Source organism: Dendrobates tinctorius, unplaced genomic scaffold (assembly GCF_039654945.1).
Source record: "Dendrobates tinctorius isolate UK_male_01 unplaced genomic scaffold, ASM3965494v1 ptg000341l, whole genome shotgun sequence".
Lineage (NCBI taxonomy): Eukaryota > Metazoa > Chordata > Amphibia > Anura > Dendrobatidae > Dendrobates > Dendrobates tinctorius.
In genome coordinates, this window is record NW_027362007.1 from 4,106,392 (window position 1) to 4,122,328 (window position 15,937).

General features: G+C 44.8%; 1 long non-coding RNA gene across 1 annotated transcript; it reads left to right on the forward strand.

The window, feature by feature from the left end:
* The first annotated feature begins 8,809 nt into the window (after positions 1-8,809).
* On the forward strand, positions 8,810-9,639 carry LOC141074865 (uncharacterized). The gene is made up of 3 exons (XR_012227229.1): positions 8,810-8,961; positions 9,108-9,156; positions 9,287-9,639. It is a non-coding gene; the product is annotated as an uncharacterized lncRNA (long non-coding RNA).
* Positions 9,640-15,937: the final 6,298 nt, after the last annotated feature.

Sequence of the window (15,937 nt, forward strand, 5' to 3'; positions counted from 1 at the left end):
GCTCCGCTCCGTACACCTCATACACATGCGGCTCTGCTCCGTTCACCTCGTACACACACGGCTCCGCTCCGTACACCTCATACACACACGGCTCCACTCCGTACACCTCATACACACACGGCTCTGCTCCGTACACCTCATACACACGTGGCTCCGCTCCGTACACCTCGTACACACACACGGCTCCGCTCCGTACACTTCGTACACACACGGCTCCGCTCCATACACCTCGTACACACACGGCTCCGCTCCGTACACCTCGTACACACACGGCTCCGCTCCGTACACCTCATACACACACGGCTCTGCTCCGTACACCTCGTACACATGCGGCTCCGCTCCGTACACCTCGTACACACACGGCTCTGCTCCGTACACTTCGTACACACACGGCTCCGCTCCGTACACCTCGTACACACACAGCTCCGCTCCGTACACCTCGTACACACATGGCTCCGCTCCGTACACCTCGTACACACGCGGCTCCGCTCCGTACACCTCGTACACACGCGGCTCCGCTCTGTACACCTCATACACACACGGCTCTGCTCCGTACACCTCGTACACACACAGCTCTGCTACATCCACCCTGTAAATCCCTCCTGACGCCACACATAAACTTCCCCTCCTGTGACCTCATCAAAGGTCCTGTGCACACAGAACAGCCCAGCGACGTCATTGCTGGGATTTATAGGATGATGTGGAAATGGCTGGCACAGTGCTCTCAGCTGGATGAGAGGAGTTTGCGCCTAGTCTAGTAGTTGTGCCCAGGCGAGATATGTAGGTGCACACTATTGACATGCAGGGCAGGGCAGGGACTAATGAAGGAGGCAGGAGCTGGGGCTGGCGGTGGTGCCCACTGGAGGATCCTCCGGTGTCCCGATGCCTCAGTCTGACCCTGCCCCCCACATCCACCTCCGGGGCTTCTCTGTCCTCATCTACATCCATAGACAGTAATATGGAGAAAGTATGTGCCCCCCACATCCACCTCCGGGGCTTCTCTGTCCTCATCTACATCCATAGACAGTAATATGGAGAAAGTATGTGCCCCCCACATCCACCTCCGGGGCTTCTCTGTCCTCATCTACATCCATAGACAGTAATATGGAGAAAGTATGTGCCCCCCACATCCACCTCCGGGGGATTCTCTGTCCTCATCTACATCCATAGACAGTAATATGGAGAAAGTATGTGCCCCCCACATCCACCTCCGGGGGCTTCTCTGTCCTCATCTACATCCATAGACATTAATATGGAGGAAAGTATGTGCCCCCCACATCCACCTCCGGGGGCTTCTCTGTCCTCATCTACATCCATAGTCATTAATATGGAGGAAGTATGTGCCCCCCACATCCACCTCTGGGGGCTTCACTGTCCTCATCTACATCCATAGACATTAATATGGAGGAAGTATGTGCCCCCCACATCCACCTCCGGGGGCTTCTCTGTCCTCATCTACATCCATAGTCATTAATATGGGGAAAGTATGTGCCCCCCACATCCACCTCCGGGGGATTCACTGTCCTCATCTACATCCATAGACATTAATATGGAGGAAAGTATGTGCCCCCCACATCCACCTCCGGGGGCTTCTCTGTCCTCATCTACATCCATAGACAGTAATATGGAGAAAGTATGTGCCCCCCACATCCACCTCCAGGGGCTTCACTGTCCTCATCTACATCCATAGACAGTAATATGGAGAAAGTATGTGCCCCCCACATCCACCTCCAGGGGCTTCACTGTCCTCATCTACATCCATAGACATTAATATGGAGAAAGTATGTGCCCCCCACATCCACCTCCGGGGGCTTCTGTCCTCATCTACATCCATAGACATTAATATGGAGGAAAGTATGTGCCCCCCACATCCACCTCCGGGGGCTTCGCTGTCCTCATCTACATCCATAGTCATTAATATGGAGAAAGGTAAGTGCCCCCCCACATCCACCCCCGGGGGCTTCTCTGTTCTCATCTACATCCATAGACATTAATATGGAGGAAAGTATGTGCCCCCCACATCCACCTCCGGGGGCTTCGCTGTCCTCATCTACATCCATAGACAGTAATATGGAGAAAGTATGTGCCCCCCACATCCACCTCCGGGGGCTTCTCTGTCCTCATCTACATCCATAGACATTAATATGGAGAAAGTATGTGCCCCCCACATCCTCCTCCGGGGGCTTCACTGTCCTCATCTACATCCATAGACAGTAATATGGAGAAAGTATGTGCCCCCCACATCCACCTCCGGGGGCTTCTCTGTCCTCATCTACATCCATAGACATTAATATGGAGAAAGTATGTGCCCCCCACATCCTCCTCCGGGGGCTTCTACATCCATAGACATTAATATGGAGAATGTATGTGCCCCCCACATCCACCTCTGGGGGCTTCTCTGTCCTCATCTACATCCATAGATGTCGCTACTCTGCAGACATAACGGCTCTCGTTCTTATGGGATTTCTACAATTTTTTGGCGGTGTCTTTAGGAATTTTCACCCCTTTATCCAGAAGAGCAGTTGTGGGGTCACACTCTTATGTTGGAGATCACAAACAACATTATAGGTGTAGGATGGTGTTGTTAGCGCTGCTGCCGACTCCACGGCCGGCTCCTTGCTCACCGCCTTTGGCTCGGGGTCCACCGCTGCCTGCTCCCTGGACTCCGTCTCCGGTCCAGGCTCCGCTGCTGCACCCGCTCTGCCGCGCGCCTCCCGTCTCTCTGTGCCCCGGCGTGCTACAACTCGGTGCATTCCCCCACTTCCCTCTGCTGCGCGAGCTGTGCTTGCAATCATGCGCCTTAGGGCCAGGGCGCATGCTCCCTCACTGATTTTACCTCCCTGAGTGATCTGACCTAGCAGTTCCTGCGGAACAATGGGAGACAGCCACTGGGTATTTCAGGCTGCCCTCCCTTAGTGGAGGCGCCTGACTATTGAGTTCTTAACCTTATACTTAGGCCCTGCTTGCCTCCACTAGTCTCAGTCTGCCATCGCTTGCTTTTGCTTGCCGCTTGCCATTGCTAGCCACCGCCAACTACCATTAGCCATTTTGCCTCCTAACCCCCGTGTGTCTCCCTCTGTCTCTTCCAGAAGCCTGCTCCAGTCCTGCGCTCTCCTGGTATCCTGCTCCGTCCCTTCCTCCGCATTCCTCCATACCAGCTCCTCTTGGTCACCCGTCTCCCTCGGAATTCCTCCCAGTCATCTCGTCTCACCTCAGCTCCTGCACGTCTACCAGAGCCGACCCCTGGTCCTGGCAGTCGTGGTGCTTGAGGTCCCAGTGCCTGCCTCTAACAGTCTCTGTATAGGGGTTGGTTCCACCTGGCGTGCTCGCTAGGGAAAAGTTTGGTACCACGGCCCAGAGGGTCCACTGTTGAAGCCCGTCACCTTCGGCGTAACAGAATAGTCAGGCCATGGACCCCGCTGGGGCCTCCGCTCAGAAGGAGCTGGTGTTCCTGTGGGAAAACCAGACCTGCATAATGTCTTTTATGAAGACAATGGACTCCCGTTTGTCGGCCCTACAGGCCGCCGATCCCGGTAACGCCTCCCAGTTGGCCAGCCTTTAGCAGGAGCTGGATCAGCAGCGTGATACCCAGGCCCATATTTTGTCCTATATGGCCTCGGTGGACGACCGGCTGCTTTCCCTACAGTCAGCCTCCTCGCAGGCCTCATCCCGCAATCCTGACTCGGTTCCCTCTCCTTCCCCCCGACTTGGTAAACCGACTCGGTATGGCGGCGATCCTAAGTTGTGCAGTTTTTTTTTTAAACCAGTGTAGACTACACTTTGAGCTGCAACCCCAACAGTAGCCTACTGATCGTGCTAAGGTAGCATATATAGCGTCCCCTACCACAGAAACCACACCTGGGCAGGCAGAAGCTTCCACCTGCCCGAAGAAAATCGAGGATGAAACCAAAAGTTACAAAAGAAAGGAGACATCAAAGTGGTAGAACTAGCCCTATTGTTTAGTACGAATTTGGCCAATGGCAAAAATGAGACCCAATCATCCTGATCAGCAGATATGAAATATCTCAAATAGGACTCCAAAGTCTGGTTTGTTCTCTCAATCTGCCCATTGGTCTGAGGATGAAATGCAGAGGAGAAAGACAACTGAATTCCCAGTTTGGAACAAAAAGCTCTCCAAAATCTGGAAACAAACTGGACTCCTCTGTCCGACACAATGTGCTCAGGAATCCCGTGCAGACGAACCACTTGTTGTAAAAACACGGGCACCAACTCAGAAGATGGCAACTTTGGGAGTGGTGCAAGATGGACCATCTTAGAAAATCTATCACAGATCACCCAAATAACAGTCATTCTCTGAGAGACAGGGAGATCAGAGATAAAATCCATTGAGATATGGGTCCACGGCCTCCTGGGCACTGGCAGGGGCATCAACAAACCACTAGCACGAGAACAGGGCTTGGACCGAGAACAAGTCCCACAGGACTGCACAAAATTCCTGACATCACGAGATAAGGCAGGCCACCAAAAAGACAGACTCACCAAATCTAGGGTACCAAAGATACCTGGATGACCAGCCAACGCGGAGCAATGAATTTCAGACATTACTCTTTTCCTCCACTGGTCAGGGACATACAATTTTCCCATAGGGCATCGTTCAGGTTTATCCTCCTGAAATTTCTCCAGGGCACGTCTCAAATCAGGAGAGATGGCGGAAAAAACTACACCCTCATTTAGAATGGTAGTAGACTCGGTCACATCAAGAGAATCCGCAAAGATACTCCTGGAATGGTCGTCCGCCTTAACATTCTTAGTGCCTGGAAGAAAGGAGACCACAAAATTAAAACGCATGAAAAACAAGGCCCACCTAGCCTGTCTAGGATTCAAGCGTTTGGCTGATTGAAGATAAATCAAATTCTTGTGGTCGGTGAGGACCACAACTTGATGTCTAGCTCCCTCCAACCAATGTCTCCACTCTTCAAATGCCCATTTCATGGCCAACAATTCCCGATTCCCCATGTCATAGTTACGTTCAGTTGGGGAAAACTTTCTAGAAAAGAAGGCACAGGGATTCATCTCAGAAGTTACCGGATCTCTTTGGGACAAAACGGCTTCTGCATCAATCTCAGAAGCATCTATCTCCACCTGAAATGGGAGTGAGACATCAGGTTGCTGTAGAACCGGAGCAGAAGTGAATCTCCGCTTAAGCTCCTGAAATTCCGAGACAGCCTCTGGAGACCAATTCACCACATCGGCGCCCTTTTTGGTCAAATCAGTCAGTGGTTTAACAATACCAGAAAAATTACTTAAAAATTTATGGTAGAAATTAGCAAAACCCAAAAACTTCTGGAGAGCCTTCAAAGAAGTGCGCTGAACTCAATCATAAATGGCCTGTACCTTGGCCGGGTCCATTTCAATAGCAGACGGGGACAAAATGAATCCCAAAAATGAAATCCTCTGTACACCAAACAGACACTTCGATCCCTTAACATACAGAGTATTTTCCCTCAAAATCTGGAACACAGTCCGGACATGTTCCACATGAGAATCCCAATCACTGGAAAAGATCAAAATATCATCCAGATAAATGATCAAAAACTTATCCACAAAGTCCTGGAAAATATCATTCAGAAAAGATTGGAAGATGGAAGGGGCATTGGTGAGCCCAAAAGGCATCACCAGGTACTCAAAATGTCCCTCCGGGGTATTAAACGCCATCTTCTATTCATCCCCATGCTTGATGCAAACAAGATTATACGCCCCTTGAGGTCAAGCTTGGTAAAGCCCCCGTTACACACAGCGAGATCGCTAGCAATATCGCTAAAGCGTCACCGATTTTGTGACGCAGCAGCGATATTGCTAGCGATATCGCTACGTGTGATACTTACCTCCGACCGGCTCCCCCGCTGGTTATCGCTGATCACACGAGAACGTCCTGAGCCGTTTCTCATCGGCCACTTCCTGCTGGGCTTCCTGTTGGCGCCGATGAGCGACGCATGGACGCGGGCGGGAGGACGTCTTCATCGCCACGTCTGACAGGTAAGTAACGACCGCCTACCGCTGCTATGTCACTGTCGAGATCTGCCTGTTTGGCAGCTCACTAGCGACCCTTTAGTGATGCACCAGCGATACTGACCGGGTCGTATCGTGGTCGGAATCGCTCGTGCATCGCTAAATGTAACGGTACCCTAAACCAACAGGCACTTTTAACTCTGCAAAATAAATCAGAAATCAGGGTACTGATATGTAACAGTGATTTTGTTAAGGGAATGATAGTCAATACATGGCCTTAATGAGCCATCTTTCTTGGCCACAAAAAAAACCCAGCACCTAAAGGTGAAGAGGATGGTCACCACAGACCCAGATTTCCAATCCAAAACAGGATTACGGGTTTGCAACCAAGGAAAACCCAGAACAATAGTATCATGCAAATTGTGCAACACCAAACATTTACAATTCTGTTGGTGGTTCGGGGCGACCCGCATTATCACCTGGGTCCTAAACTGGGGTTTATTCTCCGCCAAAGGAGTAGCATCAATACCCCTCAAAGGAATAGGAGTCCGCAGGGGTATCATTGGAAAACCACAACGTTTGGCAAAGTCAAAATCCATCAGATTCAAAGCTGCTCCTGAATCAACAAAAGCCTTAGCGGAAAATGTAGACAAGGAGCAGATCAAGGTAATCGCCAAAAGGAACTTAGACTGTACACTGCCCACAGCAAATGTGTGAGCAAAATGCTTTTCTCATTTAGGGCAAACAGAAATAACATGAGAGGCGTCCCCACAAAAAAAACACAACTTATTACGCCTTCTAAACTCCTGACGTTGTGCCCTAGACAAAACCCTATCACATTGCATGGGTTCAGAAGGTCATTTGAAAGGTGGCACCGCCTCTCGTGTAGTTTTACGTTCACGTGAACGCCGATCAATTTGAATGGCCAATGACATAGAGTCGTCATGACCAGAGGGGACAGGAAATCCCACCATAACATCGTTTACAGTTTCTGCCAGACCCTTCGGAAAGAGAGCTGCTAGGGCATCATCATTCCATTTAATAAGGACCACCCACTTTCAAAGTTTTTGACAATATAACTATGCAGAATCCTGACCCTGGTTCAATGCGAATAAGGTTTTATCAGCTTGATCAAAAGCATTAGGTTCATCATACAACAACCCCAAGGCCTGAAAAAATGCATCCAATTTAGCCAGAATAGGATCTCCGGGTGTCAAAGAAAAAGCCCAATCCTGGGGATCGCCGTGCAGCAGGGAGATGACAATTTTAACCTGCTGAGCAGAGCTCCCCGATGAGTTAGGTTTCAAAGCAAAAAATAGTTTACAATTATTCTTAAAATTCAAAAATTTAGACCGATCCCCAGAAAACACATCAGGAATAGGGATTTTTGGTTCAACAGCAGGTGATTGAGCTAGATCGGCAGAAATTCCCCGCACTTCAGCAGCAAGCTGCTCAACACGATCGGACAATTGCTTAGTCTCCATTTAGACAAAAAAAATCTTCCTACGGCCCCAGAGAAAAAGAGGAAAAAATATACAAAAAAAAATACTGACACTTTTTTTTTTTTACAATTCTTTCCTTCTTTGGAGTATCCTAGAGTCTACAGTAAGGCTAGTGATCCTATCCTATCTACCCCTGATCCTATCCACACAACTAGCAGTAGCTGTGGAGCGTGCCTACGATGCCCTAGACGCCCCGGCACAGCTGGAGAGCTAACTAAGCCTAAAGCAAGGAAGGTGAAATCTAAACTGCCCTGGAGCAGATCCCCAAATGAATAGACAGCCCCCAAACATATATTGTCGGTGAGACAAGATGAAACACAAACGCAGGCAGGAAAATAGGCTGAGCAAATGATGGGGCCCAAACTGACTAGACAGGACAGGAAAGGAAAGACACTCTCTGCAATCACGTAAAAACCCTGAAAAATCCAACACATTTGATGTACAAAAAACACTGAAGTCACACGACTTCGCCCTGTCACTGCACAAAACCCAGGTCCTCCAGAGTCCAGTGGTGGCGGCTTTACACCACTCCATCCGACGCTCAGCATTTTGCTTGGTGATGTACAGCTGCATGCAGCTGCTTGGCTATGAAGCTCCTGGCGGGAGGTCTGGATTCTGCAGTTATGGGGTCAGCAGAGCAGTGGTTACTTTTCTGCTCCTCAGCACTCAGCCCCCCATTCTGTAACATTACGGGGTCTCCACTTCGTGGCTGAGTTGCTGCGGTTTCTTCCAATTCTCAGTAATATCAGTCACAGGTGATGGGGAAGATTCAGGGGGAAGAAATGTCATGGATGGACTTGTTACCCTGGTGGTCACATGGTAGTAATGGCATGGCGAGGGGTCAGGAGCGAGAGGTTGGATGACAAACCTGAATTCAGTGGGTGTTCTCTCCATACAGGATATATGAGCATTATAACTTTAAACTAGAATGAGAAAAGCGTCTTTATTTGTTTATCAATAGCAGCGCCACTCTTTCCCATGGTTGTGCCCGGTATTGCAGCTCATCGTATTGTAGTGAATACATGTCAGCGCTCAACATTGGTGCCATCTATGATAAACAAGCAGAGTCTTCTCTCGGATTTCGGTAGCCCACTTACTGCTGATTTTGGGGGTGTCGTCAGGTACATTGTTGCATTCTTTGGCTCCTAACATATATAAAATAATAATTGTAAGTTAATTTTACCCGTAACGACTCGACATTTTCAAACATTGTTGATTTCACACATTATTTTTTTCCCCAGAAAATATGGTTTTTAACTTAAAAATATTTATTTGTTTTTGAAAAGTTTCATTTTTTTTATTTTTCTTTCTTTTTTTTCATACAAGAAGAAATTCTCGTCTGGAGCGACAGGTTATATGCAAAGCAGAGCAGCCTCGTTAGGATCTGATGAGCATAAAATCATCATTGTTGCGGGGAAGTTACAAAGAATCTCGCGGAGAATCATATCTGACTCCAGGAAAGTGTCCCGTGAGTGGGCAAATGATGCCGGTAATGAGCCCACCAGGGTGAGGGGACTTGTGTACGACTCCGCCGACGAAACATAAATACAAGCAGAGCTGTAGGAAGTAATCCCGTATTCCTTTTCTTCTCAGCTTCTCAGTATTCATAAATTACTATTCTTATTTTTATACCAGGCAGAAGAGTCAGGCGCCGGCAACAGATCCTGGAGCCTCTGTCATAATGGTATACATGACACGCCGGCGAGTATACAGTATTCTACAAAATACATTTCGTTTCAATCAAAAAGATTTAATTCTCTTTTTTTTTACTTCTCTTTGATTTTTAATTTTCATTTCTGTTTTTTTTTTTTTAGTATTTTTTATTTGAGAAAAATCTAATGAGATGATGAGAGCAACAGAAGAATTTCTGAATTCAGAGCCACATAAAAAAGAAAATATATTCATCTGCCACTTCTTGGAGTCCTCGGACAATAACCCGCTGTTTATTCTGTTATTGGCTCCTACGAATCCATAGAGACTTCACGTAATGTTATATAACGTGACACTCGGAATACAGAAGTCACCGCATTCTGAAAACAATAGAACACAAAATCTTCACTTTTTACTTTAGTGATTGTTTTGATTTGTTGTTTATTACTGTTAGATGTTTCTTCATTTAGTTCTTGTTTAACTTTTTTTTTATCTTTTTGAATTCTTTTCTTTCCATTTTTCTTATTTTATCTCACCTATTTTTTTTTTCATTTATAAACTATATATATATTGATTTTCAGTTTTCTTTTATATATTTATATTTCATGTACATCTTAATTTTAAACATGTTATTATTTTTTAATACATATATATACTGTATACCGTATATAAAATAAAAAAATTATAAGAGTGTGCATTATTATTATTATTATTATTATTATCATTTTTTGTGCTTTTATTTTTCTTACTTTTTTATTTAACCTTTTTCAAATACTTTTTCATTCCTTCATTCATTAATTCATTCATTTCACATTTAATCTAATCACTTTCCATTAATGATATAATTTTAAGTAATATATTTAAGCACTTTCTATTTATACTTTTTAAAGTTTCTTTATATAAATAAAAAAAATACTTAAGAGGTAAAAATAAAAATTGTGTACATATATTGCTTAAAATTATATCATTAATGGAATAAAAATATTTAACAAAATAAAATTTAAGATGAAGAATAACTTCATCTTAAATTTTATTTTTTTAAAAAATATTTGTAGCTATTTACCGTAATATTTTTTGCTTTTATTCTGTACTTTCACATTTTACATTTTTATTTATTCATTTATTTACTTAATTTTATCTTTTGGTATTTTTTTTTTCCTGGTATTATTAAATGGCACATCACAAAAAAAAAAAATAACAGTCCCTGATTTAAGTGTCGTTTTACGACAGGGATACTCCTCGTTCCCGGAATGCTTTGCTTTGTTCAGAAGCTTTCGTTCTACAATACCTGGGAAAATAACCCGCTGTTTGTTGGGATAATTTGCATCGCTTCGTCGTCAGGAACTTTTAAAAAGACGTTTGATTTTCTATTGTCTCAACAAGCTCGGTGGTGGACTCCATTCATCTTGGCAAATATGTAGAATTGCGAGAGTCGCCGCTCGGGGGTGATGTTTTATTATTTCTTCTATATATTTATGGAACATTTATATAACAATGAGGGGCTGCTTTAATATGGAGACAATGGAGCGGAGTCACACACATGATAATCCGCCACTGCTAGGCGACTTCTCAGAATAATTAGAGGTAATGTCTGAATGGTTCCTATAAGTTCTGCTGGCGACTAGAGATACTTGAATTTTTTTTCCATAAAACTTCCTAATTCAATCCAATGATGCACAAGTCACTATAACTATTGTTACTATGACTATCCCTCAAAATGGAACTCCGAGGAAGCAAGACATATCCAAATATGTGCCAATGAAGGAGGGGTGGGATAATTTTTGGACTAACCTTGGATGATAATGGCTGGGGTTTATTTTGGTTGGAGGAGTTACGTAGTGGCAGATATGCTACATATAAATACAAACCTTCCGGTTGTTCTTGACTAGTGATGAGCGAATTTGTTCGGAAAACGATCGCCAAAAATAAATTCGGCACGAATATGGCACATTCGGATTCGTGATCGGAAACACTAGCAAAATGTTTTAAAATCGGTGAAAGTCGGTAAAAGTGCAAGTTAATATTTGCGTTGCCACAAAAATATTTCCCGCACTTTAGCAACTATAATGGTGGTGTATCATCGTGTTTGATGAGGGGAGGGAGTTTTCAGAGCTTGGAGGCGCGGCGTTCTTGCACAGCGCAGCAGTCAGTTTTAGTGCCATTTTGACACTGATACAGCGCAAAGAGGCTGCTCCTGACGCTGCCACTGTTAACAGCAAGATTTTAGCTACTTAGCTAGGCGGTTGTATATCAGTCAGATAGTGTAGCTAGATAGTGTCCAGTGTGGCTGTAAGATTTACCTTCCGGAATTTTTTTTTATTTTTTGGGCCATTACTGAGGTCCAAAGACAAAACCATCAGGGCACATGTCCTACAAGTGTGTTATGCACTGTTTCTATTGTGCTCCATGCACAAGTATAGCATTCTAAATAATATTTTTCCAATAGCTAAATGTGAAACAGTCTGCTGTAGCCAACATTGTCATTTAGCGTTGTGGCAATATGAAACTGCAGATCTAATGCGCCTTAAAAAAAATTCAAATTTTTTTTCTGTTGCTGAATGTGCTACAGCTCACCGTATCCCACATTGTCATGTTGTGGCAGTGATACGAACCTGTCTGCAGACCTAACACGCATTCTATTTTTTTCTGTTGCTAAATGTGAAACAGCCTGCTGTATACCACGTTATCATGTTGTGGCGGTGATATGAAGCTGTCTGCAGACCTCAAGCACATTAAAATATTTATTTTTTTCTGTTGATAAACATGATACAGTCCGCTATGTCCAACCTTTTCATTTAGTGGCGTTGAAATTCTTCTGTGTGCAGAGCTGCTGCACAGTAAAATCAATTTATTATATTTTTTTTACAAACGTGATACAGCAGCCGAGATCTGAGTTTGAAAATTGTTTTGAGCCTATCGTCTAGATTATGTGCATCTTTAGCATCCAATTTCTCACAGGCATCTTATATAGCTACCTTGAGACACGCATCTGTTACACCTACTGTATCTTCTGACGAGCATCAAACGCTCTCTGGGAATTGGTGTTGGGTAGATGAGTAATAGTTGTAGGCTGGATCCTGGAGCTTGTACTTTCCATAGCCGCCCTGTTATTGATCCTGTTGTACGTTCCCATTTCCGCCCCCAAAAATTATTCTGTTACTAACGTCATACAGTAGGGCACATGTCACTTTTAAATTGTTTGGAGCATCCACTCAATCTTATACAAGCCTTATCGACAGGCCCCCCAAAAATTATTCTGTTACTAACGTCATACAGTAGGGCACATGTCACTTTTAAATTGTTTGGAGCATCCACTCAATCTTATACAAGCCTTATCGACAGGCCCCCCAAAAATTATTCTGTTACTAACATCATACAGTAGGGGACATGTCACTTTGAAATTGTTTGGAGCATCCACTCAATCTTATACAAGCCTTATCGACAGGCCCCCCAAAAATTATTCTGTTACTAACGTCATACAGTAGGGCACATGTCACTTTTAAAATGTTTGGAGCATCCACTCAATCTTATACAAGCCTTATCGACAGGCCCCCCAAAAATTATTCTGTTACTAACATCATACAGTAGGGGACATGTCACTTTGAAATTGTTTGGAGCATCCACTCAATCTTATACAAGCCTTATCGACAGGCCCCCCAAAAATTATTCTGTTACTAACGTCATACAGTAGGGCACATGTCACTTTTAAAATGTTTGGAGCACCCACTCAATCTTATACAAGCCTTATCGACAGGCCCCCCAAAAATTATTCTGTTACTAACATCATACAGTAGGGGACATGTCACTTTGAAATTGTTTGGAGCATCCACTCAATCTTATACAAGCCTTATCGACAGGCCCCCCAAAAATTATTCTGTTTCTAACGTCATACAGTAGGGCACATGTCACTTTTAAATTGTTTGGAGCATCCACTCAATCTTATACAAGCCTTATCGACAGGCCCCCCAAAAATTATTCTGTTACTAACATCATACAGTAGGGGACATGTCACTTTGAAATTGTTTGGAGCATCTGGTCAATGTTATACAGGCATCATCCACACCAAAAAAAAAAATCTCTTACTAATGTCATACAGTAAGGGACATCTCACTTTGAATTTTTTTGGAGCAGATCTTCTTTGTGATACAGGCCTCATCCACACTGAAACAATTCTTTCTGCTGTGAGTTACGTGATTCATCACGCCATTTTTCGCCTTCTAATTTTTTGTTGCTGAAATTCAGCTGTGTGCAGAGGTTGTGCAGAGTAAAAAATCTATTTTTAGTTGCAAATAGTGTGCTCTTAGCACACTATCTGAGCAACATGACTGGGAAAAAGTGGGGTCGTGGAGGAAGGGGGATTAGGCTTGGTGTTTGAGGTATATGTGGGGTAGATGTTAATGTTTCTGAAAGCACTAGTGATCACTAACGGGACGTCCTATCCAAAGACAACTGACAACTTCTGTTACTGGATGTTGTAGTTTTTAGTTTGCTGCATTGTTCTTGCGTAATTGTGTCTCCGATATCTTTAGTGGAGCTTATGTGTCTGCTGTTGCTGCTGCTGCTGGAGAGGTTAACAATAATTTGTGGAAATGTGAACAGTCCTGCTTGCGTGTCCATCTGCTGGGTTGGGTGTAGTGGAAGACCTGTCGGTCCCTATTATACTATTTCTACTGTGGTTAAGTTGATGTCACTTTGTTAGTGTCTGACACTAATTTTTGTAAATGTGTAGATTCCACATTGGGTCTCCTTCATGTGTATTGCCTATAGCAGTAGGCCTCCGATACCGGCAGTCCTCCACCGTCTTTTAGTCAACTACCTGTGTTACTATCCTTACATTTTTCTGACAATAGTAATCTATGAAACTGATATGTTTGCCACCTGAGTGTGGTTGAGCATCACTTTAAATTTTTGGGGGGTTTTATCACTTATATAGCACCAATAATTCAACATTCGCTTTACAGACATTACTGGCACTGTCATCATTGGGACTCACAATCTAAATTTACTATCTGTATGTCTTTGGAGTGTGGATAGAAAAATAATTATTGGGAGTAAACCCTTGCAAACATGGGTAGAACATACCAACTCTTTGCAGATGCTGTCCTTGGTGGGGTTGTAACACAGGACTACAGCGCTGCAAGGCTGCTAATGTTTTTGCTTTGACAACTGATCGTTTCTGTGGTTGGAAGGCTATCACTGTGATTCAAACTGCGTGCGTCACTGCTGTGTTGGGGAATACCTCTGTCAAGATTGTCTTCCAGCATGTTTTGATACTGCAGCATGGGCGTGTCCCTAGGGGGGAAAAAGCAACAGGCAAAATTTACTTTTGTATTGTGGCTAGAACACACTGGCAACCAAGTAGTCAGCACTATTTGGAATCATAACTATACGGGTAACAATCATGTTGCAAGATAGCGCTCATGGGTCTGTCTCCTTCATGAGGTTCAACTCCACAGTGTGTTGGTGGTGGTATAGCACTCAAGCTAGATCTTATTTCCAACTGAAGTGGAGTGGTGGAGTAAGCACACAACAACAGTGGTTTCTGCACCAGCGCATCCAGTTGGGGACAGTGGCGGAGGAATTGCTGTACCATCAGGTTGAGGATACAAACCATGCAAGGCACGTGTGTAAGGTTCACCCGGCGTAGGGCCACCACCAGTTTTGCAGCATCATCGCACACGGCCTTCCCTGGCCCCAGGTTGAGTGTAGACAGACATTGCTCAAACTCGACCTGGATAGCTGTCCATAACTGTTGATCTGTATGATTGCGAGCTTCATGGCATATTATTGTAAACACTGCCTGATAACGGTGAGCTCTGGCTACGCATATGGAGGTGGGGGAGGGATTCTCTCTGTAGTGATGTAATGTGTGTTTAATTAAGGCAGGGGTTGAGGGCACAGGTGGAGGCCCTAGAGGAGGTGGAGGAGGCAGAAGCACTGCAGGAATTGTTACATACAGAGGTTTATTCCGCAAGCCCTGGGGATTCCATGACTTGGTGTCTAGTTACAACTTGGTGTCTACTGCTTTAGTTCTCCATCCCCTGGTGTGTACTAGTTTAGTTCTCCAACCCAAGCTGTTTAGTAATTTAGTTCTCCAATCTCTGCTGTCTATCAGTTTAGTTCTCCGTGCTCTGGTGTTTAGTTTTACAACCCTAGCTGTTTAGTAGTTTAGTTCTCCAACCCCTGTTGTCTAGTAGTTTAGTTATCTATCTTACGGTGTGTAGTGGTTTATTTTTCCATCACCAAACACCCTTCAAAGCCTTGGGGATTGCAAAACTTATGGAACAGCTCCTTCCTCGACTGCCCCACAGCCACTAGAGTCCCCCAGTGCCCAGTCATCAATCTGTAATTCCCCTGTCCATGCATGCTCGTCCAGGTGTCATTGTTTAAATGCACCCTGGCAGACATAGAATTTTTTCAGGGAACGGGTGATGTTGTCTGCGACTTGTTGCTGTTGCACAGGCACATCTTTCTTAGAGAAGTAATGGTGACTGGGCAATTGGTATTGGGGGAATGCGATGGCCATCAGCTTTCAGAAACCGTCTGCATCCATAAGGCGGAAAAGCTGCATTTCTGTGGCCAACAGATTGGAGTGGCCATGCAATAATCACAGAGATCACAGGCCATGAGTCATACAGAAACAAGCACTATGATCTTTGTAGCGAATAGCTCTCAGCTGGCCCTTATCGTCCAGACAATGACACGATTGGACCACGAACCATCCGAGGAGGCCGCAGGCTGTTCACAACAATTAGCTCTCAGAAAAGTTTTAGTAAGTGTACGACTTATCCACGTCCAGATTACAACACATGGAA